We start from the raw sequence: 27,979 nt of genomic DNA, 5'->3' as shown, positions 1-27,979 counted from the left end.
ATGAGTTGGGGGCCGCTGGTTTAAGTGCTGTAGGAGTATACCCACAAGAAAAGGAAAGAAATGGTCTTGGTTTTGTTTTCTTTGTTGGTATAGATACCTAGGTTAGGGGATGTGAGTGCTATGATCCTGTGAGAAAGTATAGCAATAGACAAACCAAGCCAGTGAGAAGCTCACTGTAAATGTGATCAAGTTGCAGGAGAAACCAAAACGAGGGAATAAAAAGGATGAATTTCAACTGTATGCTGCTGCTGCTAAGTCACTTCAGTCGTGTCCGACTCTGTGCGATCCCATAGATGGCAGCCCACCAGGCTCCCCCATCCCTGGGATTTTCCAGGCAAGAGTACTGGAGTGGGGTGCCATTGCCTTAGTCACTTACTAAATATTTAAAATATTTAATAATTATTTTTAAATGACGGTAATGGAAGATTAGAAGAAAAGGAAACTTCAGACAGGAAAACAAAAGGCAGCTTTCAGCAAAAGGGGGCAATAGCACAAAGGAATGGCTAACTTTATTTCCTCCTCACAAAGTCACAGAATTTAATATTTTTACCAGAAGGTGGAAAAATAAATGGCTTTTATTGTACACAGCCTCATCAAACACAAAATAAATGACTGAATGCAACTTGGCTTATTTAAGAATCCATTATGTAAGAGTCGAGATTTATTCCCGACCACAAATGTATTCCTGTACATTGAAGCTCTCTGAGAAATACCTGTGTTCCTCTTGTATGTGCCACACATATCTTCAACACTGTTGATCATGTAATAGGACATCAAAATGCTTGTTGGTTAAACAGTTGACTGCTTTTTGAACAGCACTTATTGTGGACACACATATTCTTATGAAATTTGACTATACTAAGTTAAAGAGGAAACTCTGGAAGCTTCTTGAGAGCAAAAACAACTCATTTGCTGACGGATCCCCTGGTGGCTCAGCTGGTAAAGAATCTGCCTGCAATGCAGGAGACCCTGGTTTGATTCCTAGGGCGGGAATATCCGCTGGAAAAGGGATAGGCTACCCACTCCAGTATCCTTGGGCTTCCCTTGTGGCTCAGCTGGTAATGGATCCACCTGCAATGCATGAGACCTGGGTTCAGTTCCTGGGTTAGGAAAATCCCCTGGAGAAGGGAAAGGCTACCCACTCCAGTATTCTGGTCTGGAGAATTCCATGGACAGTATAGTCCAGGTGGTCATAAAGAGTCAGACATGACTGAGCAACTTTCACTTTATTTTCACATATGGCTTTCAGATTTTTCAGCTGTAGGCTGGAATACAGTAGAACAATGCCTTCAAAATGCTAACAGAAAGTCATTTGGAGTGTAGAATTCTATATCTAGCCAATTTACCAGTCTGCAAGCCACACTGAAAGAGTTCAACATTTTCCTCCCTTTATGGAAAAAAAATCACTTGAGTATATACTTTAAGAAAACAAAAAAACCCAGCAATCTCACTACTGGGCATATACCCCGAGAAAGCCATAATTCAATGGTACATGTACCCCAGTGTTCATTGCAGCACTATTTACAACAGTCAGCACATGGAAGCAGAGTAAATGTCCATTGACCAATGAATGGATAAGGAAGATGTGGTGTGTGTATTCAATGGAATATTACTCAGCCATAAAAAAGAAAGAAATTGGGTCCTTTGTAGTGATGTGGTTGGACCTAGAGTCTGTCATACAGTTTGAAGTAAGTCAGAATGAGGAAAAAAAATCATATATTAATGCATATGTATGGAATCTAGAAAGATAGTACAGATGAATCTGTTTTCAGGGCAGGAATAGAGATGCAAATGTAGAGAACAGACATGCAGCCACGGGGAGGGAAAGGGAGGGTGAGACGAACTGGGAGAGTTGAATTGACATATATATACTGCCCTGTGTGAAATAGACAGCTAGTGGGAAGCTGCTGTATAGCACGGGGAGCTATCAGTGCTGTGATGACCAGAGGTGTGGGAGGGAGGTTCAAGAGGGAAGCGGTATATGTATACATATAGCTGATTCACTTTGTTGTATAGCAGAAGCTAACACAACATGGGTGGAGAAGGCAATGGCAACCCACTCCAGTACTCTTGCTTGGAAAATCCCATGGATGGAGGAGCCTGGTGGGCTGCAGTCCATGGGGTCTCGAAGAATCAGACACAACTGAGCGACTTCACTTTCACTTTTCACTTGCATGCCTTGGAGAAGGAAATGGCAACCCACTCCAGTATTCTTGCCTGGAGAATCCCAGGGACGGAGGAGCCTGGTGGGCTGCCATCTATGGGGTCGCACAGAGTCGGACACGACTGAAGCGACTTAGCAGCAGCAGCAACACAGCACTGTAAAGCAATTACATTCCAGTTTAAAAAAAAGAAAATCAAAATAAAGGAAGATGAAGAAATGAAATCCAAAAAATAATGGCCACAACTCAGAACAGCAATAAAAAGAACCTCTAGGCTATTTGTTGGGCAGCAGGTATAAAGATAATTGTTTCAAAATAAAACAGAAGACTTTTAACTATTTAACTAGATATATGACTTTCAAACAAATGCATTTGATAAGAAAATGAATTCACTTTAAGAAACAAGTATTATTTTTAAAGTTACATAAACTTAGTGATAGAGTGAAGGTGATTATTTCTTCTGTTAACAAGAGAAAAGTAAGGCAAACGGAAGTTTTCTAAAAAAAAAATCTCTATAGCAAAATCACAGCCTATATAAAACAAATGTAACATGATTCTCACTAGCATATGGAGTGTAATGAAAATAAAATATTCAATCTTGGTTTTTGAAATATTATTTTTGAATCTACACATATTTAGGAAAAGTGTAAGTGCATTTCCTTCTTCACAGGTCTACCTAGATTTCTTGATTCTACAGAATCAAGAAATATGTACACAATTTTATATTTCAAGCACCTTTTATTGGATTTTAGTTTTTTAAATCAATTTATACACAAAGCATGGAAGATTTACTTATAGTTCCAGAACAGAAGGAAAATGTTATAAAACTCTATAACATATAAATTATGAGATGTAAAGAGAAGAGAGGATATAAAAGTATAAGGGTGTACATATCCTCATTTTTTTTATAATGAAGACTCTTGTGAGACACTACCTGAAGTTGAGTGATCCAGAAAAGCACTTTCTCTTTGTAATTTAAAGTTATAAAGTAAGCTAGTAGAAGAAGTACTTATAACACAACTAACAAAGTATTAAAAAGAGGAGGGGGACAGAGGTGGGGTTAATAGGCCCAATTCCTAATCTTCGATAAGTGGAAATCAATAAAAACTTCTATATGTGGGATGTTGTTTCCAAATTTTTGCTTCTTCTATGTAGTGGATAATGCATCCACTCTGTCATGCCACTTCACAGGGCACGTATGTTGTTGTTCCGTCGCTAAGTCACGTCTGAGTCTTTACGACCCCATGGACACCAGCACACCAGGCTTCCCTGTCCTTCACTATCTCCCAGGGTTCACTCGGATTCATGTCCACTGAGTCAGTGATGCTAGCTCACCATCTCATCCTTTGTCACCCTCTTCTCCTTTTGCCTTTTGAATTTTGGTGCTGGAGAAGAATCTTGAGGGTCTCTTGGACTACAAGGAGATCAAACCAGACAATCCTAAAGGAAATCAACCCTGAGTATTCATTGGAAGGGCTGATGCTGAAGCTGAAGCTCCAAAACTTCGGCCACCTGATGCGAAGAACTGACTCATTGGAAAAGACCCTGCTGCTGGGGAAGATTGAGGGGCATACATAGTTTCTCCTTTATCCCCATGAAGCTCTGGGTTTGGCCATGTGAATTATTTTGAACATGGAATGTGGGTGGAAATGACAGTGGTTAGCTCTGAACAGAGGCTTTCAGAAGTAACACGTGTTTCAATTGTTTCTCTTCAGCTGTGGCCCTCTGTCGTGGGAAAAGCGTATCCCAAATAATAACAGACACTTCATTAGCCCAAGGCCCATGACTAACCCAAGCCAAGTGACTTGGGAGATTGCAGTAAGTGTTTGTTGTAAACCACGATTTGGGGATTATTTGTACGACCACAAGGATTGATAAACACAATTGTCTAAAGTTGATATATCAAGAATTTGAACTATATTATTTAGAAGCAGGGGAGATTTCCATCAGCAGAGGTGGGGTGGCAACAACCAGGAAGAATCAGTTAAAGGCAGTTATCTTTGGGGATGCTGTTGGGTTGAAAAATTTTGAGCCTTTGTTTCATAACTTTCCATCCTATTTGAATTTTTTTTATCATATGTATGTACCTTATATATGTATATATTATTTTCATATGTAAAATGTGCAAAGTATAGCACATACTGTCTAGGAGGTGATATAAACCATAAACACATAAAACATTGTAGATAACATATCATGAGCCAGCTAATTTGTTGGGGGGGAAAAAATGCCCCAGATGATAGGAATTCAAAAAGAGAGAGAGAGAGACTACTGAAGAGGTTGTAGAAGGTAAAGAAGATTGCACTGAAAAAGAATCCTTAGGGATTAAGATAAGTGGAGGAAAGAAGGCAAGGAAAAAATAAGAGTATAATAAATCTGGAGAGAGGGAGCAATGAGCTGGCTGGGGTGACTGCAGCAGAGAATACTTATGAGTGAGCTGTGCGCAAGAGGGCTGGGATGGGTGGAAATCAACCAGGTTGTGAAGGGCTTGGATGGCTTGAGTAATATACGTGTGGACAGAGCGGTTTTATGAACTTGGTGTTTCAGGAAGACCAACACAGCAGGGCAGTGTAAGATGGACTGTATTCAGAATCCTCAGAGCTAGTAGAAACTATCTCAAGGGTCACTTAGCCAGGTGGTGTGGCATATTGTGAGGGTTTTGCTATTAGTCACTAAGCTTCTGTTATCACATCTTTTGGATCTAAATCTATAAAAGCAGTGCCTCAGTCCTTTGCTAAAAATGTGTAAATAATTCTCCAGGTTGACTGATGCCCTGCAAGACTGACAAGCTACAACTGGGGGAAAGAAGGGCCCAAGAAAATGCATTTTATAAATTTCTCAAAGCCATTCTTAGCTGGAAAAGACCTGCAGTCTCCTCTTCCACCATGTGCTAGTTACCAAGTTTTTTTTCACTGAGTCTTCCTGAATGTCATCTAACAATACAATGAATTCACATGTGCTAAAACTCAGATTGTTTTAATCCACCTAGCTCTTTTGAACGGTGAATCCATCGTCTCTCCCATTTTTCTTCCTTTCAGATTCATTCCATTTGATTTCAAGTGATGACTGCCCACCTAAATCTACTGTCAACTGACTTGCTCCCATTGCCCTTAATGATTTTTGTTCCTGACTTAGGTTTTAGCTTCTAACCTGTCTCCTGATTTCCTTAACCTTAAAAAAAAAAAAAATCATATTGATGACTTGTCTGACTCTGTTATTTTCAGTGTCTTTAGGTTCATTTCTGTCACTGCTTTCTTCGCCTTCACTGACCATGTGCCCAAATGGCACATTCTGAGGCTTCGCAGTGCAAGGCCTATTTCACTTGCAGAACCTCCAGCTTCTTCTAACTGGATGTCTCAGCTTTTCCACTCCTTCATGCTTGCTGACCTCAGACTCCATGGAGTCTATGATCTGGCAGTTCTCAAGATTTCCTCTATTATTTCTCATATGAGATTATAGCCCATGTAAATGTCCAGAGTTTATCTGTAGAATTCCTAATAGACCAGCAATAAATCTTGCCTTTTCTCTCTGACTCATAAAAGCCTACTGAAATGCAAGAAACTGGGAGTGGTTTTTTTTTTTTTTAATAGAAATAATCTGAAATCTGCTCTAATTTAGGTTTTAAACCTTTATTCTCCACTTCTGGTTCCTGTCTAATAGTTTGGTTGAAGTGCATTTCCCACTAAGAACAGGTAAAAGCCCTGGACATTGTATATGAAACAAACAAGAGAAAACTCTGAAAGGTAGAGAGAAAGCAATTGACTAAGGACTTTGGGATCCAAGGAATGACAGGATGATGAGTTCTTTGAGTTGTTTTCCGTTGGTTTGTTTTGCCCTGTATGTCTTGGACTGGAGAAGCTGGCAACCCAGGAGCATGACAGAACTATTTTTTAAAAAACCCTAAGCATCGCCTGCTCTCACTAGCCAAAGGACCAGGAGAGGGGCAATGTATAAAATGTTTACACCAGGAACTGCCCTATTCTGACTTACCTGCGGGCTCATATGGGAAAGAATCCGCCTGGAATGTGGGAAAGCTGGGTTAGATCACTGGGTTGGGAAGATCTCCTGGAAAAGGGAATGGCTACCCACTCTAGTATTCTGGCTTGGAGAATCCCCATGGACAGAGGAGCCTGACAGGCTACAGTCCATGGAGTCACAGAGAGTTGGACATGACTGAGCAACTTTCACTTCACTCTATTCTAGCCAAAGCCTGCAGAAAAAAAAAAAGTGACCTCACCCCTGTCCCAGGTAACTAAAGGCTGAACAGAGGGAGTCCTACCTTCACTCTAACATTAGAAGGCACCTCTCATGACCCCTCTACCCACTGCTGGGGTGGTGTTAGAGAAGACCACATGGGGAGCCAGCACTTTCACCCCAGACCAACTGACAAGTGGCGAGCAAAAACAAACAAAATGACCAAACCTCATGGAAGTGTATTATGCTGTCTAAAAAAAAAAAAAAAATAATAATAAAAAGGACTTACCTAGTGGTCCAGTGGTTAAGAACCTGCCTTCCAGTGCAGGAGACATGGGTTTGATCCCTGGTCAGGGAAATGATCCCACGTGTTCCAGGGCAACTAAGTCTGAGTACCACAACTACTGAGCCCACACACAAGATTTCACATGACATGACTAAAACCAGAAGCAGCCAAATAAATAAATTATAAGAATTTTTTTTTTTAAATAGAAGGCTGTGGGCAACCTTCTATGGAAGGCCCACAGTCCATGCTTAACTGGCAGAGACAAAAAAGAAAAAGCCAGTCTCAAGCGGTCACATACTGTATAATTCTATTACATAACATCCTTGAATAAAAAAAATATATAGATATAAAACAGATTGTGGTTGCCAGGGGTTAGAGGGTGTGGGTGGGGGATAGATGGGGGTGACTAACGAAGGAAGAGTGTGAAGATCTTTGTGGTGATGGAATAGTTCTATACTTTGTTAGAGAATCTGCACATGTGATAAAATGGTACTGAACCATACACACACATTGTACCAATGCTAATTTCCGGGTTTTGATATTTAAGTATAGTTAACAAGTTTATAGCTTTTTTATAAGTTAGTGTTATAAGAAGTAACCACCCGGGGGAATGGGTGAAGGGTATGAAGTACATCTCTGTACAGTTTTTACAACTTCTTATGCATTCATAATTATTTCAAAATAAAAGGTTAAAAAAAGTTATCCTCCAATTTTGATACTTATGATAATTATTAACATTATAATCCAGATTTTTGCAGCTCTCTGCTTTCTGGGGACAATGTTGGGATATATTGCATTTTCCTGCTTCTTTGAAAGTTACATATGGCAGGTCATTCAATTTGGCCATTGAAACACATATATAAAAATTATACGTGGGGAGAAGTGTTAGAAGACCTTGTGCAACTTGCCATGTGCACTTCTACTATGTCTACCAAAGAGGAACCATGTGCTGTTCTGGACTCTTCTTCAGCCTGGGCTAAAGTCCCCCACCCCCACCGCCAAAGGACTTGGAGTACAGGCCGGAAAGGAACTGTGTAAGCTCCCAGCATTTGGGGCTTTTGGATATAGACATCAATAAACTAATACAACAATTAGTCACCATTACTTGCCCATGCCCCTTAGAAATGCTTCAAATGTACTGCTCTTATCACCAGATCCAAAGCAAGGCAACTTCCCCACTGCTTATGATCCCCATTAACCACTCCCAAGATTGCCTTCACCCTGCTGACACATGCTTACTGCCTAACCTTACCCATGATGACTACCCAGCTGGCTACTTCCACTTAGTTTAATGTTTTTGAGGTTCCTCTGTGGTGTATGTACCTTCCATGTATGTTCTATGTATCTTTCATTCTGTTTTATTGCTGAATAGCAATCACTGTATACATATACCACATTTAGTGTATCCATTCACCAGTTGCTGGACACCTGGACCGTTTCTACCTTTCGGGCATTGTGAACAATGCTGCTATGAAAGTTTATATACAATTAGCTATCTGAACATATTCTCAGGGTTTTTTTTTCCCACCTAGGAGTGGAATTACCGGGGGCATGTGGTACTCTTATGTATAATTTTTAAAGCATCTTTTAAATCAACTTCCAAAGTGGCTACACCATTTCACGTACCCATCAGAAATGTAGATCAGGGTTCTAATTTCTCATCTCACCAACACTTGCTATTTTCAGTCTTATTACAGTCATTATAGTGGGTGTGAGGAGCTTTCTCATTGTGGTTCTGATTTGCATTTCCCTAGTGACTAATGATGTTGAACATCTTTTCATGCTATAGTTGACCATTTAAATATTTTCTTTGGTAAAATGCCTATTCCATTCTTTTGTCCATTTAAAATTTGATTATTAGTTTTATTAAGTTATGAGTTGTTTATATATTCTGAATACAAGTTTTTTTTAGCAGGTATACAATTTGCAACTCTTTTTTGCCCGAGATGGTTTTTTTTCCTTAATATGGTTATTTTTAAAAAAGATACAAACTTCAAAGTGAAGTTTCCTTGTGGTACATTAACAGGCCAATCATGATTCACTTTGTTTCAAAATATTATGTAAGTACTTTTAAAAAGCAACTTTAAACTTTTATTTTAGACTACTTGGAAAATGTAGATAAGCACAAAATAGGATAGTAAAATTCCAGAGACAATCTTCAGTAACATTATTCGCTTCCAGCCTTTTGGTTCTTTCTGTGAACATTCTTTTATTTAAAAAATAAAAAGTATAAACATGAGCTTCATCATTCCAACTCTTGGCTGGCAGGCAAGACTTTACAAAAACCTCTGAATGATTCAAGTAGAAAATTTATTATGTCTATGAGTGGCAGAAGACCAGGCTTGCATCTTTTCTTAGATTAAGGGACAGCTAGGTACTGGAATTAGTGCCAAGGAAGATTGGTTCCCAAGAGGTCACAAGTGGAAGGGCCCCTCTCAGCACCACGCGGGAGACACTGCCCCAGTTACCCGCGTTGCTGGGGGCCGCGGCTGTTCAGTACCCCCAAGGCCTGGCTGCCTCTTCCGGCTGTGCTGGTCGGGGGCCTCCCCTCTCGCCGCCCACCCTGGGTCCAGAACCTCCTGCATCCCCGGCGCCGGCCGCAGAGCTCAGCACGGCCGGGCCGAGGGGCCGCTGACCGTCCTCCAGCTCCGAGTCCTCTGCTGCAGCTCGCGGGTGAGAAGCAGCCAGGGGCTCGATAAGAGGATCTCGTCGGCGCGGTGAGGGCACCGTCCTTTCCTCCCACCCCGCGATCTGCTCGACGTGAAACGGCCCGAGTTGTGCTTCACTTGGGGCGGCGGTAGCGGCCCCTTTGTCCGTGCCCAGGTTCAGGTGGAGACCACCAGCCCGGACGGCACGGCCGAGCCCGTCTCAGCCCCAGCCTCTCGCCCGGGGACCCCTCGCTCCGGGGCTCGGGTTCCGCGCCTCCCGGCGGGTCGGACCGGCAGGGGGCAGAGGCGCGGAGGAGCCGGAACCTCCAGGGCCCCGAGGGAAGCGCCGCGGCCCCGAGGTGGGCTCGCCGCAGGGACGGGGGCGGCGCATCCGGGTGAGCGCGCGGCGCCCCCGCCTCCCCCGCGCAGCCGCACGGGCCGCCGCCGCCGCGAGCACGCCGCGCGCGCGGGGAGGACCGCGCCCAAGCGGCCTGCGCGGGTGGCCCTGCGGCCCCGGCCCGCCGCGCTGAGGCGGCCCCGAGCGAGCGGCAGCGGCGGCGGCATGCGGGGCCGCCCGGAGTAGCGCGCCGAGCCCGCGAGGCCCGGCGCGGAGGCGGGGGCGGGCGCGGCGGAGGCGGGGCCCGCGCCGGGCCCGCCCGCTCGCCGGGGGAGCCGCCGGCAGTGGCCGAGAAGGCGGCGCGGCGGACGGCGGCCCGAGAGTAGCGCCCGCGCTGCGGCCCGCGGGACCGCGCCGCGACCGCCGGGGCCGGCCTCGAGGAGCGCCCGCTGCCGCCGCCGCCGCGCGCGGAGCGAGGTGAGTGTCCGCTCGCGCCCGGGCCGTCCCGGAGCCGCGGCCGCTGGCTCGGGGCGGGAGGAGGCGGAGAGGCCCGGCCGCGTCCGCGTCTCCCGTCCCTTTGTGGCCGGCGCGGCCGTGGCCGGGGCGCGGGCGCGCGAGGCGCGGGGTCCGGGTCGGGGACTCGGGGGCTGCTGGACACGCGGCGTCTCTGGTTGGCAGCTGCGGCGAGCCTCGAGTTTCCGTCCTAGTTTGACATTGAGTTGGGACCGTTTTTCTTTAGAAGACGGAAGTTTGTTTTATTGACCAAAAAATACAGCTAAATATGGCTCCTGGTTCGGTCCGGCGGTGTGGTACTTGGAGCCGCTGTGCCAGGCTGACCCTCGCCGGGCCCGCGCGACGGAGGAGGGGAGGACACGCGGGCGGCCGGAGGTGGGGGCTTCCCGGCCCTCTGCCCGCGAAGAGGACCCGGCCCAATTAGCAAATGTCTGTGGATGGGAAGTAGCGGGCTTTAGATAATGTGGCAGCGCTTCCTGGAAGAATGAATGAATGAAATGTCATTTACTCATCCATAATCAATACAATGCCCATTTAAAGATTTGCCAGGAATTGTGATGATTTGCAGTGTCATTGCCTCTCTTACCTGGTCAACCTTGCTACGTGAAGGTCCCCCCTCCTTCGAACTTATGACCTTGGCCTCATTCACAGAGCCACTCAGCTAACCAAGCGGACTTGACATTTTTTGGCAAGTGTGGGCAATGGTCAAAGTAATCTTTGTGATTGTGAAGTGTTTCTGGAGGGCAGAGACGATACTTTATGGTTAATACAATGACCTGTAACAATTCTTGTCAAGAACCCTGAGAGGCTGGAGGTGGGGTTGGGGTGGGGGGTATTTTGTCCTCCTTTCACAAATGAAGGAAGTTAAGGCCCTGAGACATTGTAACTTTCCAGGTCACAAGCTAAAGCAGGAGAGCTGGAATTCACACCTAGGTCTTATTAATCCAGGGCTCTTGACATCACATCTGTGTCTAGACCTAGATTGGCCATTATGGTAGCCACTAACCACATGTGGCTATTTAAATTAATTAAAATTGAAGTTTTGAAAAGTCACTAGCCACGTGACAAGTGTTCGGTAGCCACATGTGACCAGTGGCTACTGTTGAACTTGTCTAAGACCATATATCCATTTGTTCATTCAGTAAATATTTATTGAGTGCTGTTCATGTATAAGGCACAGTTTTAAGTCCTGGGTATACTGTGGTGAATAAGAGGCAAAATGTCCTTGGCTTTACGGAGCTTGCATTTTACATGATAGTTTGAGGGATGCTTTCTGTGGTACCTTCACTGCTTTGCTAATTCGATGTGGTTTGTGATCCAGCTGCATCTCTGTCCTCTGAGAGTTTGGAAGAAATGCCGAATCTCAGGTCACAAACCACGTCAGCTGAATGAGTTTCTGTTAAAGTGATTTAGCAGGTCACAGGTGATACAGATATCAGATCTCAAGTGATTTGATTTCACATTGAAGGCCTTATTCAGAACACCAGTGATAACTAGGTTTAGCAAATGTCCTGATGGATTGTTTGGTAGGACTCTGAAGCCAACTTTGAAAGGCCTGGAAATACTCATCATTTACGCAGATACTTGTTAAATGCCTGGCTTCTGCAGTAGAGAGTCAGCTTGTATGGGAGCAGAGAGGGTGTCTTCCGTTTCTGTGTCTTTTCCAGCCGTGTATTCCCAAAAACTTTACAGTGCCTGGTAAACAGTAGACACTCAATAAATGCTTGTTGTGTATATTAATGAGCCTATTCTGAAGTCAAAACTAGTTAATTCCAAGCAGTTTCAGGCCAAGTAATTTTCAGGGCATCAGGTAAGAGCATAGCACCAGAAGCAAAATGAAGGTAGATCTACATGTAGCTTTTCAGCTCTAAGCCCCTAGCTACCCTGACCTAAGTTTCATTTCCTGGTTCCCTTGTGTGCCCCATCTCTTTCTCTTTTTAATAATATAAAATAATATTTATAAATCTGGGTCTTCATTGTTTGTTAATACCATATATATATGTGCTCGTGTGTGTGTGTGTATATATATTTGTATCTTTTGTTTTTAAACTAAATTCCAGACTGTATTTGAATTTCGCCAATTTTTCCATTAGTGCCCTCTTTCCATTCCAGGCTCCAGTCCACGGCACCACATTGCATTTAAAGTCATGGCTCCTCAGTCTTTGGTCGGTGGCAGTTTCTCAGCTTTTGTTCTGTGTAACCTTGGTAGCTTTGAGGAGTACTGTCCTGGTTGTCTTCAGTGGACAGCTTTCCATGGACCAGATAGGATCATCAGTTCTGGGCAAAGCATCTCATATTCAGGAGAGTAAGGCCATGACAGGAATAGCTCTTACTTGTTTGTTTATGTAATATATGAATCTGTTATCCTTCTGTAACAACTTGTAACTGTAGTACTCGGTTTTCAGTAGCAGATTTTTGGGATAGGTTCTTATTTGGTTGAGATTGAAAAGAGTGTTAACAACATTCCAAATGTGAACCCCTGTTTTAAAATACACTGTTTTTATTTTTATGGTGGGTTGAGAACTGGGCTGAGGTGGAGCAAGGAAAAAGGAAGGATGAACTAAAAGAGGTAGGCTGTCAGAGAGGGACCAAGCTGCACAGAGTGACAGACAATGGAGGAAAGAAGACAGGCAGCTGCGCAGAAGAGGACAAGGAGCGAGTACCGACGGTTGGTTCATTGACTTGGTTAATGTGTGCTGGGCAGTTCCTGCATATCAGATCCAGTGCCGCTAGGTACTCACCATGACTGGGGTGAGACAGCATTAGATGAACGTGCAGGGAAATACATGATAATTACAACTTGTGCAGGGTGCTAAAAAGAAAAGGTGAAGGGTGTTGGAGAGACTGGGGCAGGGGGGCTGCTGCCTTTGGTTGGCTGGCTTGGTGAAGAAGTCTTCTTCTGGTATGTGACATTTGCATTCCTTGCTCTGGCTTTTGGGGGCCTTCTACTGTTACCCCACACTGCTTAGTCCATCTTTTGTGTTATTTCACAACACACACATGTCCCTTTCTTCATAGGTGCTTATTTTTAGCTTGGCGTCTTTATATGTGATTTCTTCTACCCAGAATGTCCCCCTGTCCACTTCCACTTGTGGAAGTGCTGTCTCTTGTTCAAGGCTTTGCTGAAATCCCATCTCCTTTATGAAGCCTTTCACTGTTGATTTATGCCTATGTTCGTCTCGCTACTTGAGTGTATGATGCTTGAGGGTAGGCATAATGTTTTACATTTATAACTATGCATCCTCAGTCGACCACAAAGCCAAGGTTGATAAGGGGTTGTTACAAAGGTAGACCTATTCTGAAGTGTTGACATTTGGGTAATGAATCTTAGAGCAGTGAGTGAAGGTCCAGTTTTGGGCTTTTTAAATTAAACTGTTTTTGTGGAGCATAATTGCAGATCCACATGCATTTACAAGGAATAATCTAGAAAGATCCCATGTACCCTTTACCCAGTTGCTTCCAGTGGTATCATGTAAAACTGTAGTGCAGTATCAGCCACTATGACGGTGTCATCAATGCAGTCAAGATAGAGAACATTTCCAACACCGCATGCTTTCTGCATGTTGTTCTTTTATAACCATACCCTCTTCCCTCCTGCTCTATCCACTCCTTAAGGCCTGGCAATCACTCATCTGTTCTCCATTCTATAATTTTGTCATTTCAAAAATGTTTTATACATGGAATCATATAATAAGTACCTTTTGGAATTCACGTCTCCGCCCTCCCCCCCAGCATAATTCTCTGGAGACTAAGAGAAGTGCTGTGTATATCAATAGTTGCTTCCTTTTTATTGCTGAGTAGTATTTCATAATATGGATGTACTTTTATGGTTCCTATAACCATTTTCCTGTTGAAGGGCATCTGGTTGCTTCCAGTTTTGGCTGTTGTGACACTGTTGGTTGAAAAGGCAACATTTTCTTCCATGGAATTGTTTTTGTATCTGTAAAAAAAATCAGTTGAGTATATGTGTATGAGTCTGTTTCTAGGTTCTTTATTCTGTTCTATTGATCTATGTGTCTATCCCTCCTCCAATGTTATAGTCTTGGTTACTGTGGGATATAAGAAGTCTTAAGTGGGTGTGGAATGATTCCTCCCACTTCAGTCTTCTTTTTCAAAATTGTATTAGCTTTTCATTCCTTTGCCTATCCATATAAGTTGTAGAATAATCTTGTTTATATTTACAAAAAAGTCTTATTGGAATTTTGATAGGAGTTTCGTTAGACCTGTATATCATTTGGGGGAAAATTGATGTCTTACTATGTTGTCTCTTCTAATCTATGAACATGGTATGTCTCTCCATTTATTTAGGTCCTTGATATCTTTAATCAGCATTGTGTAGTTTTATCATATAAGTCTATGTTTTGTTAAATTTTGTTGGGTTTTTGTTAGACTTATGTATAAGTGTTTGTATTTTGAGCAACTGCTGTTTAAAATTTTTCGGGATCCATGTGTTCATTGCTAGTATAGAGAAATATTATTATAACTTTCTTATGTTGATCTTGTATGCTACAGTCTTGCTGAACCCGTTTATTAGTTCAGGAGTTTTTTGGTAGATTCCTTGAGATTTTCTAAATAGACAACCTTGTCATGTCTACATAGGGACAGTTTTATTTTTTCCTTTTCCATCTATATGCTATTTATTTCCTCTTCTTATTGATACTGGCTAAAACTTCCAGTACTGTGTTTAAGAAGAATAGTAAGAGAAGACCTTTTGCCTTGATCTTAGGGAGAAAGCATTCAGTCTTTCACTATGTTTTGGGTCAGTCTCAGGCAGTCCGTAGTGACGCCATTGGCTAGAAATGACCGAGGGCATTCACCTGGGCCTCTGGTGAGCCCCCACCCAGACTTCCCCCTTTTGGAGCCAGTGTTGTGTCTGGACTGGCCCTGGTGGTTCTTACCATGATTGTAAGATACACCTCAGTGAGAACCATCAGGGAACTTGGAAAAGAAGAGGTTTATTACTTACAGGACCTGGAGGAGGGTGCATGGCACGCCTGAGGCCTCACAGTGGGATTGTGGGTAGAGAGTGCTGATTGGGCTTCTGCTTTCATTGTGGCTGATGGTGAGGTTCCTGGGATTTTGTGGCTTCTCTGTTGGTGAATGTAAAATGTAAGAGCAAGAATTAGGACGCAGGAAGGGAAAAGCAAACCATCAAATGGTCAGTTATCTAATCTACAGAGCTCTCGGAAAAAACCAAAAAACCGAATTTTATGGGTGAGGTGGCCTGACTCTATCTTGTATATCCGGCAGTGTGTTTATTCAAGATGGATGTCTTCGGATGCCCGGGCAAGCAGAAGCTTAATGCTAGGCATTTATATTGTATAACCAAAAAAGCTGACTGTTGGGCATTTATGCTACACACTATTAAGTTTAGTGTTAACTGTAGGGTTTTTGTAGATGCTCTTCATCACGTTGAGGAAGTTCCCTTTTATTCCTGTCTTTCTGAGAGTTTTTATCATGAATGGGTGTTGAATTTCGTTAAGTGCTTTTTGTGCATTGATTTTTATGGTCATGTAGTTTTTCTTCTTTAGCCTATTGATATGATGGATTATTTTGATTGATTTTTAATTGAGCCAGCCTTGCATTCCTGGGATAAATCCCACTTGGTTTTTTATCTCTTTTATATGTTGTTGAATTTTAATTACTAATAATTTGTAAAGGACTTCCTGGATTTATGTTCATGGGGGCTTTTAGCGCTATAAATTTTCCTCTAAGCACTGATTTAGTTGTGTCTCATGAATTTTATGTTGTGTTTTTATTTTCTTTCAGTTTAATATATGTATTTATTTCCCTTGAAACTTCTTTGACCCATGGATTGTTTAGAAGTGTGTGGTTTAGCTTCCCAGTGTTTGGAGATCTTACTGTTACCTTTCTGGTTTTGGCTTCTGCTTTGATCCTGTTGTGGTTGGAGAACAAACTCTGTATGTTTCAGTTCTTTTAAATTTGTTTTGGCTTGTTTTATGACTCAAAGTATGCTCCATCTTGGTATATGTTCTGTGGACACTTGACTAGCATGTTTTTTCTGCTGTTGGAGTGTTTTATAAATGTTCATTAGATAATGTTGGTTGATGGTGTTGAGTTCTTCTGTACCTTCCTGCTTAAGTGTTCTGTCAACTCTTGAGAGCGGGGTATTGAAGTCTCCAACTGTATTTTTGGATTTGTCTGTTTCTTTTTTATTTTTTAATGTTGACTGTTTTTAAAGTGTTTATTGAATTTGTTGCAATATTGCTTCCCTTTTATGTTTCGGTCTTTTGGCCCCGAGGTATGTGGGATCTTTGCTGTCTTACCAAGGGTTGAACCTGCACCCTCTGCATTGGAAGGTAGAGTCTTAACTGTTGGACTGCCAGGGAAGTCCCCTGTCTGTTTCTCCTTTTAGGTTACATCCGTTTTTAGGTTTACATATTCTTCAGTTCTCTGGTGCATACACATTTAGGGTGGCTGTGTTTCCTTGGTGGCTTTACCTTTTCTGTCACTGCATGATGTCCTTCTCTGTCTCTGGTAATTCTCTTTGCTCTGAATTCTACTTTGATATTAACATAGCCACTACTTTTCTTTCTTCTTCTTTGATTGCTTTTCCTTTATTGTTTGGATGATATATCCTTTTCCATTCTTTTACTTTCAACCTGCCTAAACTGTTTTGTTTGAACTGTGTCCTGTAGACAGCATATATATAGTAGGGTTGTTTTTCTTTAATTGATTTTAGCAATCTTTGTCTTTTTCATTGAGGCATTTAGACCATTTACATTGAATGTAATTATTGATGTTAGAACTTAAGTCTGACGTTTAACTTTTTGTTTATTCCCTCCATTTTTTTGTTTCTCTGAATATTGCCCCTCTCCTCCTCTGCCCTCAGCTTCCTGTGGGTTACTTGAGTTTTTGTTTTTTGTTTTTGTAGAATTCCATTTTAATTTATAGATACTGTTTTTTGTGGAGAAGGAAATGGCAACCCACTCCAGTATTCTTGCCTAGAAAATGCCATAGACAGAGGAGCCTGGTCGGCTATAGTTCATGGAGTCATAAAGAGTCGGACTCAACTGAACACATACACACACATACATACTGTTTTTTTGAGTGTATTTCTTTGTATGGGTTTTTTTAATTAAAAATATTTTTACTGGTATACTTCTTCTAAGTATTACATTATATATATGTAGCTAATTGCTGTCTACCGGCGTCATCATTTTACCAGAACCTTTGCTTCCCTGTGCATCGCTTAATCCTCACTCATTTTAATACGATTGTATGTATTTCTTCTAAAACATTTATAAGCACCCTAGACACTGTTATAGTTTTTGCTTTCACAAACATAAACGAGTAAACTCAAGGGCAGAAGGGAAGCCTCTTTTTCTATATTTTTGCGTATTGTGTTTTCTCCTGATGTCTCAAGATTCCTTCCCTTATTATTTCTTTTTTAAGAACTTCTTTAGCCTTTCTTAAGGGTATGTCTGCTGCTGACAGACTTTCTTAGTTTTTCTTCATTTGAGAATGACTCAATTTTGCTCTTCATTCCTGAAGGATATTTTCTTTGAGTATAGGACTGTGTGTTGTTGTGTTTTTTTCATTTTAATTTTTATTTATTTATTTTTGGCTGTGCTGGGTCTCCGTTGCTGTGTGGACTTTTCTTTAGTTGCAGAGGTCGGGACTACTCTCTAGTTACGGTGCACGGGCTTCTCATTGTGGTGTCTCCTCTTGGTTGCGGAGCATGGCTTCTAGGTGGAGAAGGCAATGGCACTCCACTCCAGTACTCTTGCCTGGAAAATCCCATGGACAGAGGAGCCTGGTAGACTGCAGTCCATGGGGTCTCGAAGAGTCAGACATGACTGAGTGACTTCACTTTCCCTTTTCACTTTCATACATTGGAGAAGGCAATGGCAACCCACTCCAATGTTCTTGCCTGGAGAATCCCGGGGACGGGGAGCCTGGTGGGCTGCCGTCTATGGGGTCGCACAGAGTTGGACACGACTGAAGCAACTCAGCAGCAGCAGCATGGCCTCTAGGGCATGCAGGCTTCAGTGGTTGTGGCACATGGGCTCAGTAGTTTGGCTTCTTTGCTCTAGAGCACAGGCTCAATAGTTGTGGCACACGGGCTTAGTTGTTCCACAGCATGTGGGATCTTCCCGGATCAGGGATGGAACCTGTGACTCCTGCGTTGGCAGGTGGATTCTTTACCACTGAGCCACCAGGGAAGCCCAGGATTCTGTGTTGGTCTTTTCTTTCAGCACTTAAAAACTGTTGTACCATTTACCTCTGGCCTCTATGGTTTCTTCCTTCCTTGTTTCCTAAATTACAGCCTTGTTTATTCTACTCTTTTCTTGCTTTTGTTTTGTTTGGCCGTGCCGTGCCGCATGGGATCCTAGCTCCCTGACCAGGGATCAAACCCATGCCCCCTGCACTTGGAGTCTTAACCACCGGACCACCAGGGAAGTTGTATGGCGTCCACGGTTTTTAATGAGAAACCTGGTGGTTGCAGGTTTTTCCTCTGTATTTAAGTTATCATTTATCTCTCACCATCCTCAGGACTTTTTCTTTACTTCTAGTTTTCAGCTTAATTGCAGTAAATATTGGTTTGAATTCCTTTGGGTTTATCCTGTTTGCATTCACTCAACTCCCTGAACCTGTAAGTTTATGTCTTTTGCCAAATTCGGTAAGTTTTTGCTATTATTTCTTTTCTTTTTAAAAAAATTATTAATTAATTTATTTGGCTGTACCAGGTCTTAGTTGCAGCTCTTGGGGTCTTACATCTTGATTGCAGCATGCAGGATTTTTTTTTTTTTTTTTTTTAGTTGTGGCATGTGGGATCTAGTTCCCTGACCAGGGATTGAAACCAGGCCCCCTGCATTGGGAGCTCAGAGTTTTAGCCACTGGACCACGAGGAAAGTCCCACCATTATTTGAGTACTTTTTCAGTCCACTCTCTTCTCTGTCTTCTCAACTCTTAATTACTTAGATGTTAGATCTTTTCTTATGGTCCCACAGGTTCCTAAGGCTGGCAGTTCTTTTCTAGTTTCTTTCCGCTGTTCAGATTGAGTAATATCTATTGCTGTGTCTTCCAGTTTTGTCCCTTCCATTCTGCTATTGAGTTCATCAACTTTTTATTGCAGTATTTCTCAGCTCTGAAATTTCCATTTTGTTCTTGTATCTCCTCTTTCTTTGTTGAGGTTATTTATTTATTTTAAATTTCAAGCATGCTTGAAATTTCTCGTTGAAGCATTTCTGTCATAGCTGCATTATAATCATTCTGAGATAATCCTGCTATCTCTGTCATTTTAGTGTTGGTGTCTGCTGATGTCTTTTTCATTTAGTTTGAGTCCTGGCTTTTGGTATTGCGAGTGATTTTTTTTTTTTTTTTAATTAAAACCTGGAAAATTTTCACAATATGCTATGAAATTCTAGATCTTATTTAAGCCTTCATTGTAGCTGGCTTTTCTGGATACCTCTCTCTCCATCAGGGCTAGGGGATGCCATGTGGTGCAGCCTTGCTACTGCTAGGTATAGTAGAAGTACAGGCTCCCCCCTTGACTTCCCTTGACCTAAGAAGTAGAGAGAGTGTTCTGTTATGGCCAGGTAGGGTTAGAGGTCCAGGATTCTCAGGGCACATGGTGTGGAAGGGTGCCTTGTTACCAGCCTGGGTGCTCCACTTGGCCTTCTCAGCAGCACTCCATTGTGGAGGGGGTCGGGGTGCCTTGGTACAGCTTGGTGAGTATATGGAAGTCTGAGCTTGTTGTACCTTACCTTTGTTGGCCTGGGTGGGCCACAGTTTTTTCTATGGTGTTTGTCTGGAGTAGAGTGTTTCCCCCCACCCACCAACCCCCTGTAGAGTTTTCTGTCTTGCTAGGATGTCCCTTTGCTGGTCCTTTGGCTAGAGAGAGCAGGCTTTTGTTGGGCTTTTTTTTTTTTTTGGGTCTGTGCCTGTTAGCATTTCCAGTTGGCCAGCTCCTTCAGCTCCAAGTCCAGGAGCAAAGGTAAGACCCAGGGTAGTCATCATTGGGTTGTTCTTCAGGGACTGAGGTTTTGCCTTCTCTCCTCATTTATGAGTTTTATTACATTTGTTTCTTCTGGGAAGCAAATGTCCCTGACAACCAGTTTTTGTCCTGGGCCAGTTCTTTTCTAACATATGTAAAAAATGAATTACAAGAAAAATGAAATAAAAAATGTACAATATATAACTGCCAGTTTTGTAGTTTTAGATTCAGTGGATGTACAGTTCTGTAACGTTGCTGTCAGAGTTTCTGAGTCTTTACTCTCAGTGTCTGTACTCACTCCTTGTGGAGTGTCTAAGGACCACACTGACTAGCATTGCCTAGGGTATAACTACTTGATTCTTTTTGAAATTAGAAGTCAGTGATCAGTCATTCAGTTCAGGCTCTCCTCTACCATTTTCCTTGTCTTTTTGTAGGGACATCTTCAATGTGAAACCCTTTTAGTCCTTAAGGAGAAGGAATGTTTTAGGGCAGATGTAACATTAGCAATGAGAGTTCAGAGTGCATCTCTGATTTTATATGTCTTATTTCTCCTTTAATTTTTAGGGTTCTTATACAATGTCATAAGTTATAGAATAAATTCCTATGCATGTTTATAAGAATCTTTTACAGTCATTGTAACTTCTAATGTTACATGGAGAATGTATGATGGTTCTGTAAATCATGGGTTCTGTAAAGATGTCTAAGCATAGGTTTCTGGTGTGTAGTCTTCTGGTTGACAACCTTAGCTGTGGGACAAACACCAAGGGACACTAGATAAAGCCTTCTGGGGAGCCTTGAAATGAATTGAAAACAGTTCCTTAGGTTTAGATGTCATTGTTTTTGCTAGATTTTATGTCCTCAGTAGTTACGACTTCCTTTTTGTTAAAAAAAAAAAAAAAGTTTTTTTAAAGTATCAGTTTAGTTATAAAAAGAAGTAGAATTTGCATTTGTTGGTAACGCCACATGGTAAGTTATTGGATTGGGCTTTGGAAATTGTACACTGCAGTTTATAATTTATTGTTTATCTTAAGGTTAAATAGCGAGTAAAATTTTCTAGTAATCTCATTTTTCCATCTCTTGGGATTAGTGAGTTATCAATAAACATTTTATTAGTATTACAAGTCCCTGTGCATGGCAGGAGTTGTAGAGGGTTAATTGAGGTCTGACCACTTCAGAGAGAAGTCCATATTCTGCTCATAGTCAGGCTGCAGAATTAGTTTTAATTATTTTAAGCATTTCCATGCAAAGAGAACACATCCTAATGAAATAGGCCTGTTGCAGGGAGAGCAGGCATGAGAACTTCAACTTTTACCCAGAATCAGGGCCATAAGAGAACAAAAACAGCTTTGCCACTCTGCATGGAGAAGGGTTGCAAGATGGTCTCTGATGGGAAACTTGGGAGAGGGGTGAGAAAAGAGAGGGACGAAGAAGACGGTTAATGGTAGACAAGGCATCTTTGCGCAGAGCTGGAGCCCTATGACAAGCAGCCTCTGGCGCATTTCAGCACTTGAGCTGTAAGGACGCCCCCGAGAGAAGGGGGCTTGGTGGTAGGAGCTTTTGACTGGAAATGCTCTGAGTTGGAGGAAGGGGTGCAGTTCTGGCGGCTTACCAGCCAGTGTTGATGAGCTGCTGTTGCGGGCTCCCACCTCACGAGGGGAAGCTTGGGGAGTATCAGGGGAACAGCAGGTTGGTTGAGATAGACTGGGACGTAGGCTGTTGACAGCGGGAGACGCTGCTACAAGGCGCACACAGCGCACACGGGACTCGATGCTGGTAGACTGATCAGTGCCAGGCACTATGCTAAGTGCTCTAGTCATTTAATCTGTTGTTTTGTCTGTTTCTTAGTTTTCATTGTAATTCATCTATTAACAGTCCCTGGAGGTTAATACTCTTCCCATTATCCCGTCGTTCAGATGAAGGATGAAGGGACCACAGCCCAGGGAAGTTGGTGAAGCTGGTATCTGCACTCATCCCTGTTTCTGTGCCTTTACATGACAGTCTGGCTCCAGAGTTTATGGTCTTAACCACTAAACTCTAAGTAGACTGCCTGGTTAGGATAGTTCAGGCAAGATCGAGAGGCTTTGAATGCCAAGCAGAAGAAGAACACATTATTTGGGGGACAGTAGAGAGCCATTGATTTTGATGGGATTGTTGATTGACATCCGAATTCAACTTTGTTATGTGTGTAATTGGGTGATTTTTATTTTAAGACTAGAGGTAGTACCTGAGGTGCACCGGTCTAGTTGACTGTGTGTATAGGAACATATTGGTGCATTTTCAGAGGTGGAATCAGTTTTTCTTGTCAGTGAGTGAAGGAAAGAGAGAAGTTAGTCACTGGAGCTGTAGAAGAATATCATCATTAACAGAAACGCAAAAAGACAGGAGACTTTGTCTGAGGATAGTTGCTGAGTGTGTCTTGAGACACATTCAGCTGCAGGTGCCAGAGAGGAACTCCTGAAACTGTCCTGCGGACATCATAATTGTGGAGCTTGATCTTGGCAGGAGAGGTCAGTTCTGGAGGTACAGATGAGCGTGAGCAGCCTGGAGATGATAAAAACAGGGCATGGAAGAGAGGGATGAGAGACAAAGCAAAGGGGATGCTTACATTTGGGACTTCAGAGAAGTAAAGAGCCTTTTACATCATCACTGAGCAAATATTTATTGAGTGTCTGCTAAGTGCCAGATGCTGTAAATATACAGTGAACAAAAAACACGGTCCCTGTGCTTGTTGATCATACAATCTAATGGGGTAGAGAAAAACGAGGATAATTAAGTGAATTATGAGAGTTTTCAAAGAAAGCTAAATAATGGGGAAATGGTGTTCCAGTTAAGATCCAGATGTCAGAAAAGCTTTTAGTACAGAGAGTGGGGGCCAGAGGATTCCAGGTAACAAGAGTGGTGTGTGCAGAAGTCAGGCAGCAGACGAGAGCTCACCCTAAGGAACAGGAAGATCAGTGTAGCTGAAGGGCCACTGGTGCAAGGGAAAGAGAGGTGAGATGCAGGGAGAGAAATCGGTGTTGGCTGATGGGACGATGGACGTTCATCCCAATGCTGTTGGAAGGCTTTGAGCAGGAGAGAACTCTGTTTCAGATTTTAGGCAGATCACTCCGCTGCAGTGGGGAGCATGGTTTTAAGCAGGAGGCAGGATGGGTGGAAGAGAGGCGTGGAGACCAGTGAGGAGACTTGCAGGAGGCCTGGGCTGCAGTGGTGGCAGTGGGTGTGTGAGGACAAGGATGGTGCTAGCGTTTCTCCCAGCAGGCGGCCCGTGCCCTCCCTGGCCTTCCTCTTGGTGCTGCTTTTTTCTCTGTCGCTCGATGTATCGTATTGACGCTCAGTTTATCCATCTGTGTTCCCTCTAGACTGTGACTTCCTCAGCAGAGGTAGGGACCTTCAGTTACTAGTCTCTTAAGAACCGGTGCTTTGCAGCTGAGGAGTGAGCAGTAATGCTGAATAAGAGAATTCGCCTGCGAACCTTTGGAGGTGCAGGACTATGGTTAGGTTTGGATTGAGTTTTTCCCTGAGAGAAACTCTAAGGCCTGGGCTGGCCGGTGGCAGTGTTTCGGGGAGAGTGTGCTCACTGTGGGGTCTGTATGGCACTCAGAGGTGTTTCCAGGTGCCTGATCACCGGAGGTCGGGAGGAGAAACGAAACAAAGTCAGGAGAGCCATGGGGGCGGCCTTGTGAGGAGCGACTGTCCAGCGCTCAGTTCCCGGTGCTCCTGGGCGGGAGGACCTGGAGAGCCTCTGTAGTTCCAGCAGAGCTGACAGCAGAAATCCTATTACGTGGTGAGAAGTGGCGGCCGCAAGGGGAGCCAGTTCCCCGAGGAAGTGTGAGGGGAGAGGGTGGGGTCGATGGGGGCAGCTGGGTGGGGTGGCCCCCAGGACCGGGGCCGGGGGTGGGCAGCAGAGCCTGTGTGTAAGCAGTGGGGTGGCCTGTGAGAGCAGGTGCCCGCACGGGGCGGCGGGGCAAGGAAGGAGGGACAGGGTGGCCGGTGGCCAGTCATCAGCTCTGAGGACTTTGCTCTTTGGGTGTGCCCCTCCTTCAGGGCAGAGGGTTCTGTGTTCCCACAGGAACCAGGAATCCTGATTTTTTTAAGTGAAAAGTCCTGATTTTTCACTGTTGGCAGTTCATTTTTTTTTTCCAGAATCTTGTTTTATTGGGGAGAAACCAAGCCCTCACCTCTGACAGTTACCTCAGGAGAAAGGGCTGGCGAGTGTCAGAGACAGCAGAAAAGTGTGTGGAACAAGGCTTCCGAGGCTCTGGGAAGGGATGCAGTCAAGTGTGCCAGGGGAAAACACGGGGAGGGCTCTGAGTGGAGCAGAGGGGTGTGAGTCTCGGGAAGAGGACTGGGGCTGCCTGGTGTGGCCAAGGGGGTGTGCACGTGTGGGTATGAGGCATGCATACGTGGCCAAGAGTGTGTATACACATGGCCAAGAGGGTGTGCACAGGTGGCTGGCCGGGCTGGTGAGACGGGTTTACGGTGGACCTAGTCAGCCTGTTGTCAGGACTTTCTCTGTAATGATAATACCCTAGAAGTCAAAGCAGAATAAAACAGTGGCGCTGGCCTGGGCTTCGAACTGAAAAGCTGAAAGGTCCAGTGGGTGAGGGTTTTTTGTGTCAGGAGGGTGTTATTACAAAGGTTGTATGACTTCTAGGTTGGTAGCTGAGCATGTGGGAAGTGGGATGGGGGAAGAGGAAGTGGCTCAGGGGCAGATGGAGAAGGGCAGGTTTGGTGGGGTGAGGAGTGTTTGAGCCAGATGGGGAGAGTGTGGCTGGGTGTGATCTGTGTCTGTGTTTGGGCTGAAGGATTGTGTAAGATAGGGGCTTCCCTGGTGTCTCAGGCAGTAAGGAATCTGCCTCCAATGTAGGAGACCCAGGTTTGATCCCTGGGTTGGGAAGATCCCCTGGAGAAGGGAATGGCAACCCACTCCAATATTCTTGCCTGGAGAATTTCATGGACAGTGGAGCCTGGCAGGCTACAGTCCATGGGGTTGCAAAAGAGTTGGACACAACTGAGCACACACTCACATTGTGTAAGATATCAATAGGCAGGTTGGTGTCAGGCTCTGAGACAGAAGACAGATCACAGGATAGAGGCTGATGAGGAAGACAGTGTTAGAAGGCAACTTGAGTGTTGCAAGCAACAGAAGATGGAGGGGTTGGAAGTAGGTAGTGAATCCAGTGCTGACTCAACCCATCGGGGAAGGTTGGCTGGTGTCTTGAAGATCAGTCTCAAAATAAGGATACTTTGTGGGTGGGGCCTAAATGAAGCAGCAGATTTTGACTAATCCACAGGTCAAGCTTAACAATTACAATACACTATTTTTAATAATATGGCAAATGTCCTATATAGAATATTCTCATATATAACAAAAAATGTAATAAAATAACACGTAAGAGGGTTGGGACTGACAGGTGGGTCCACTTGCGATTCACTTGACCCACACCTGCAGCAAGGCTTGATTGCCAGCCCTGACCTATTCTGTTCTCATTTCTTAGCAGCTCCGAGACTTTTGAGAAGTAGCAGTGACTGACCCAGTCAGGCCATCACCTGGGCACCTAGAAATCCTTGCCTATATCACTTTCCGCAAGGCCAGGGGCTCAATGAAGGTCTTCAGATTTCCCTTAAACTTTCAGCAGTAGAACCCCATTGGCTGGGTTAGTAACCAGACCATAAGCCTATGGCAGCCAGCTGCTGCCTGTTGACTTGGCACCCTCCAAACAAAACTAAACAAAAATGATTATGAATTTAGGGATGCTTTCTTCTCTCCATCTGATGTCCACATGTTCCTGCATAAAAATACTACTGGGAGAGTAAGACTAAAGTCATTTTTTTTTTTTTTTGCATTGTTAAGTAATAGGAATTTTTTTGTAATAGAAGTTAACGTTTACATAGTAAAATATCCTGACAGTACTAAAAGTTATATAGTGAAAAGTAATTCTTCCACCCCAGTTTTTTTTTTTTTTTTCACTTGCACATGGAAGTCATAGATGTTTCTGGGTCAGATGAGAGTTGACTTAACTTTCTTTTTGTAAATTAGAATATTACAGAGAGACATGATAACTAAGCTATAGGGGAAAGAAACTCCCAGTTGGATGTGATTTTCAGTAGGCATTTTTAAAAAGTTTAATTTGGGTTGTATTTAGAGACATGAAGGAAGGTAAGGAGAGTGTGTTTTGGAGAGAGAGGGTGCTTTGGAGACCAGGGAAAACAGGAGAGGTTTGGGAGAGAACTTGGGACACTGGGTGTTAGGTGCAGAAGTTAGGATAGGTTCTGTCGGAGCAGAAAGCAGCACCCAGTCACTTAGCCTGGGCTTCTCTGAGCCCTGAAATTTAAAAACTTCTTTTCTCCACAGACTCAAAATGGGAGCTAAAAATAGTAGCAAGATTCAGATTGGGCAGGAAGGTGGAAATAAGACGGATCAAAGTAGCCTGGAATCTAGTGATGTAGAGTAGCATAGTAAAAATAGAATTCCAGGAAAATTTGTTGAGGACTTTAAACCTAAAACAACCTAGCTGGATAATTTATACTTTTCTCCTACCTTTGGATAATCTCTGCCCTTACCTGCTATGGGCTTCCCTGGTGGCTCAGACTGCAAAGAATGCACCTGCAGTGCAGGGACCGGGTTTGATCCCTCGGTTGGGAAGATCCCCTGGGGAAGGGAACGGCAACTCGTTGCAGTATTCTTGCCTGGAGAATTCCATGGACAGAGGAGTCTGGTGGGTTATAGTCCATGGGGTCACAAGGAGTCAGACACGACTGAGCGACTAACACTTTCACTCAACTTTACATACTGTTGAGCTATAATAGAGTTTCATTATGAACATGAACCTTCTAAATGCTAAAGTGTGCAGAACTAGGGAGAAAGGTTTCCACCAGAGAAAGAAAAAGGGGGACGGTCTCCGCCTTTGTGTTTCTGTATAGAGAGCAGCAGTGAACCTGAGATGGACGTATGCTGATAAAGTCTCAGCAAGATTATACAGGCTGGAGAAAGGTAATTCTCCTGAAGGAATTGAGGATGGCTGCCAGACAGCTAAAAAGAAACGTCTGCTTTTCAATATCAAAAGTTTTCATTATTCTTAAAGGGAGCCCTCATACACAGTTGGTGAGAATGTCAATTGGTGCAGCCACTATGGAAAACAGTTTGGGGGTTCCTCAAAAAATTAGGGCTAGAACTACATATGATCCCCCCTTCCACTTCTGGGTATTTACCCAAAGAATCAAAAGCATGAATTCAGAAAGGTATATGCGTGCCTACATTCATTGCAGCCTTACGTACAATGGCCAAGACATGAAAACAACTTGAGTGCCCATCAGGAGCTGGGCAGATAAAGAGTATGTGGTATATAGACACAGTGGACTACTACTCAGCCACGAAGAAGATGACATCTTGCCATTTGCAATAACATGGATGGACCTCGAGGAAATTATGCTAAGTGCAATAAGTCAGACTAAATACCATATGATTTAAATACATGATTCATTAATCATTCTAAATACATGATTTCACTCATGTGGAATCTAAAAAACAAACAGAAAACAAAAATAAATGAACAAATCGGACAAAACAGACACACACGCAGAGAACAGAGTAGTGGTTACCCAAGGGCAAAGTGGATAAAGGAGATCAACTGTATGGTGACAGATGGAAGCTGAATTTTTGGTGCTGAGCGCCCTGCAGGGTATACAGAGGTAGAGATACACTGTTGTACACGTGAAATTTATGTTACAAACCAATGTTACCTCAGAAATGTTTTTGCAGTTCTTCCCACTGTAGTACCTTATTTGTAGGAGAGAAATAATAGCTAGAATTTATTTAGTGCTTTGCTCAATACAGTTTATACTGTCTGAAATCAGCCCTCCACATGCTGCTTCCTT

At 43.5% G+C, this 27,979-nt stretch overlaps 1 protein-coding gene and 1 long non-coding RNA gene across 5 annotated transcripts in view; both read left to right on the top strand.

Moving 5' to 3' along the window:
* The window catches only part of LOC133237507 (uncharacterized), a 498,424-nt gene that overhangs the window by 123,065 nt on the left and 347,380 nt on the right, over positions 1 to 27,979 (top strand). The window lies entirely within an intron of this gene.
* GALNT1 (polypeptide N-acetylgalactosaminyltransferase 1) overlaps positions 10,016 to 27,979 on the top strand; it is a 122,966-nt gene continuing 105,002 nt past the window's right edge. For 3 of the 4 annotated variants that reach the window (XM_061399589.1, XM_061399593.1, XM_061399588.1), the window contains exon 1: positions 10,017 to 10,104. The gene's annotated coding sequence lies outside the window, so the exon portion shown is untranslated. Of the gene's footprint in view, positions 10,105 to 27,979 lie in introns of all 4 variants that reach the window. The other variant, XM_061399590.1, reaches the window with a different exon arrangement.

The sequence above is a fragment of the Bos javanicus genome, chromosome 24 (assembly GCF_032452875.1).
Source record: "Bos javanicus breed banteng chromosome 24, ARS-OSU_banteng_1.0, whole genome shotgun sequence".
NCBI classification, from domain to species: Eukaryota; Metazoa; Chordata; class Mammalia; order Artiodactyla; family Bovidae; genus Bos; species Bos javanicus.
This window is presented reverse-complemented; position numbering and strand designations above follow the sequence as displayed.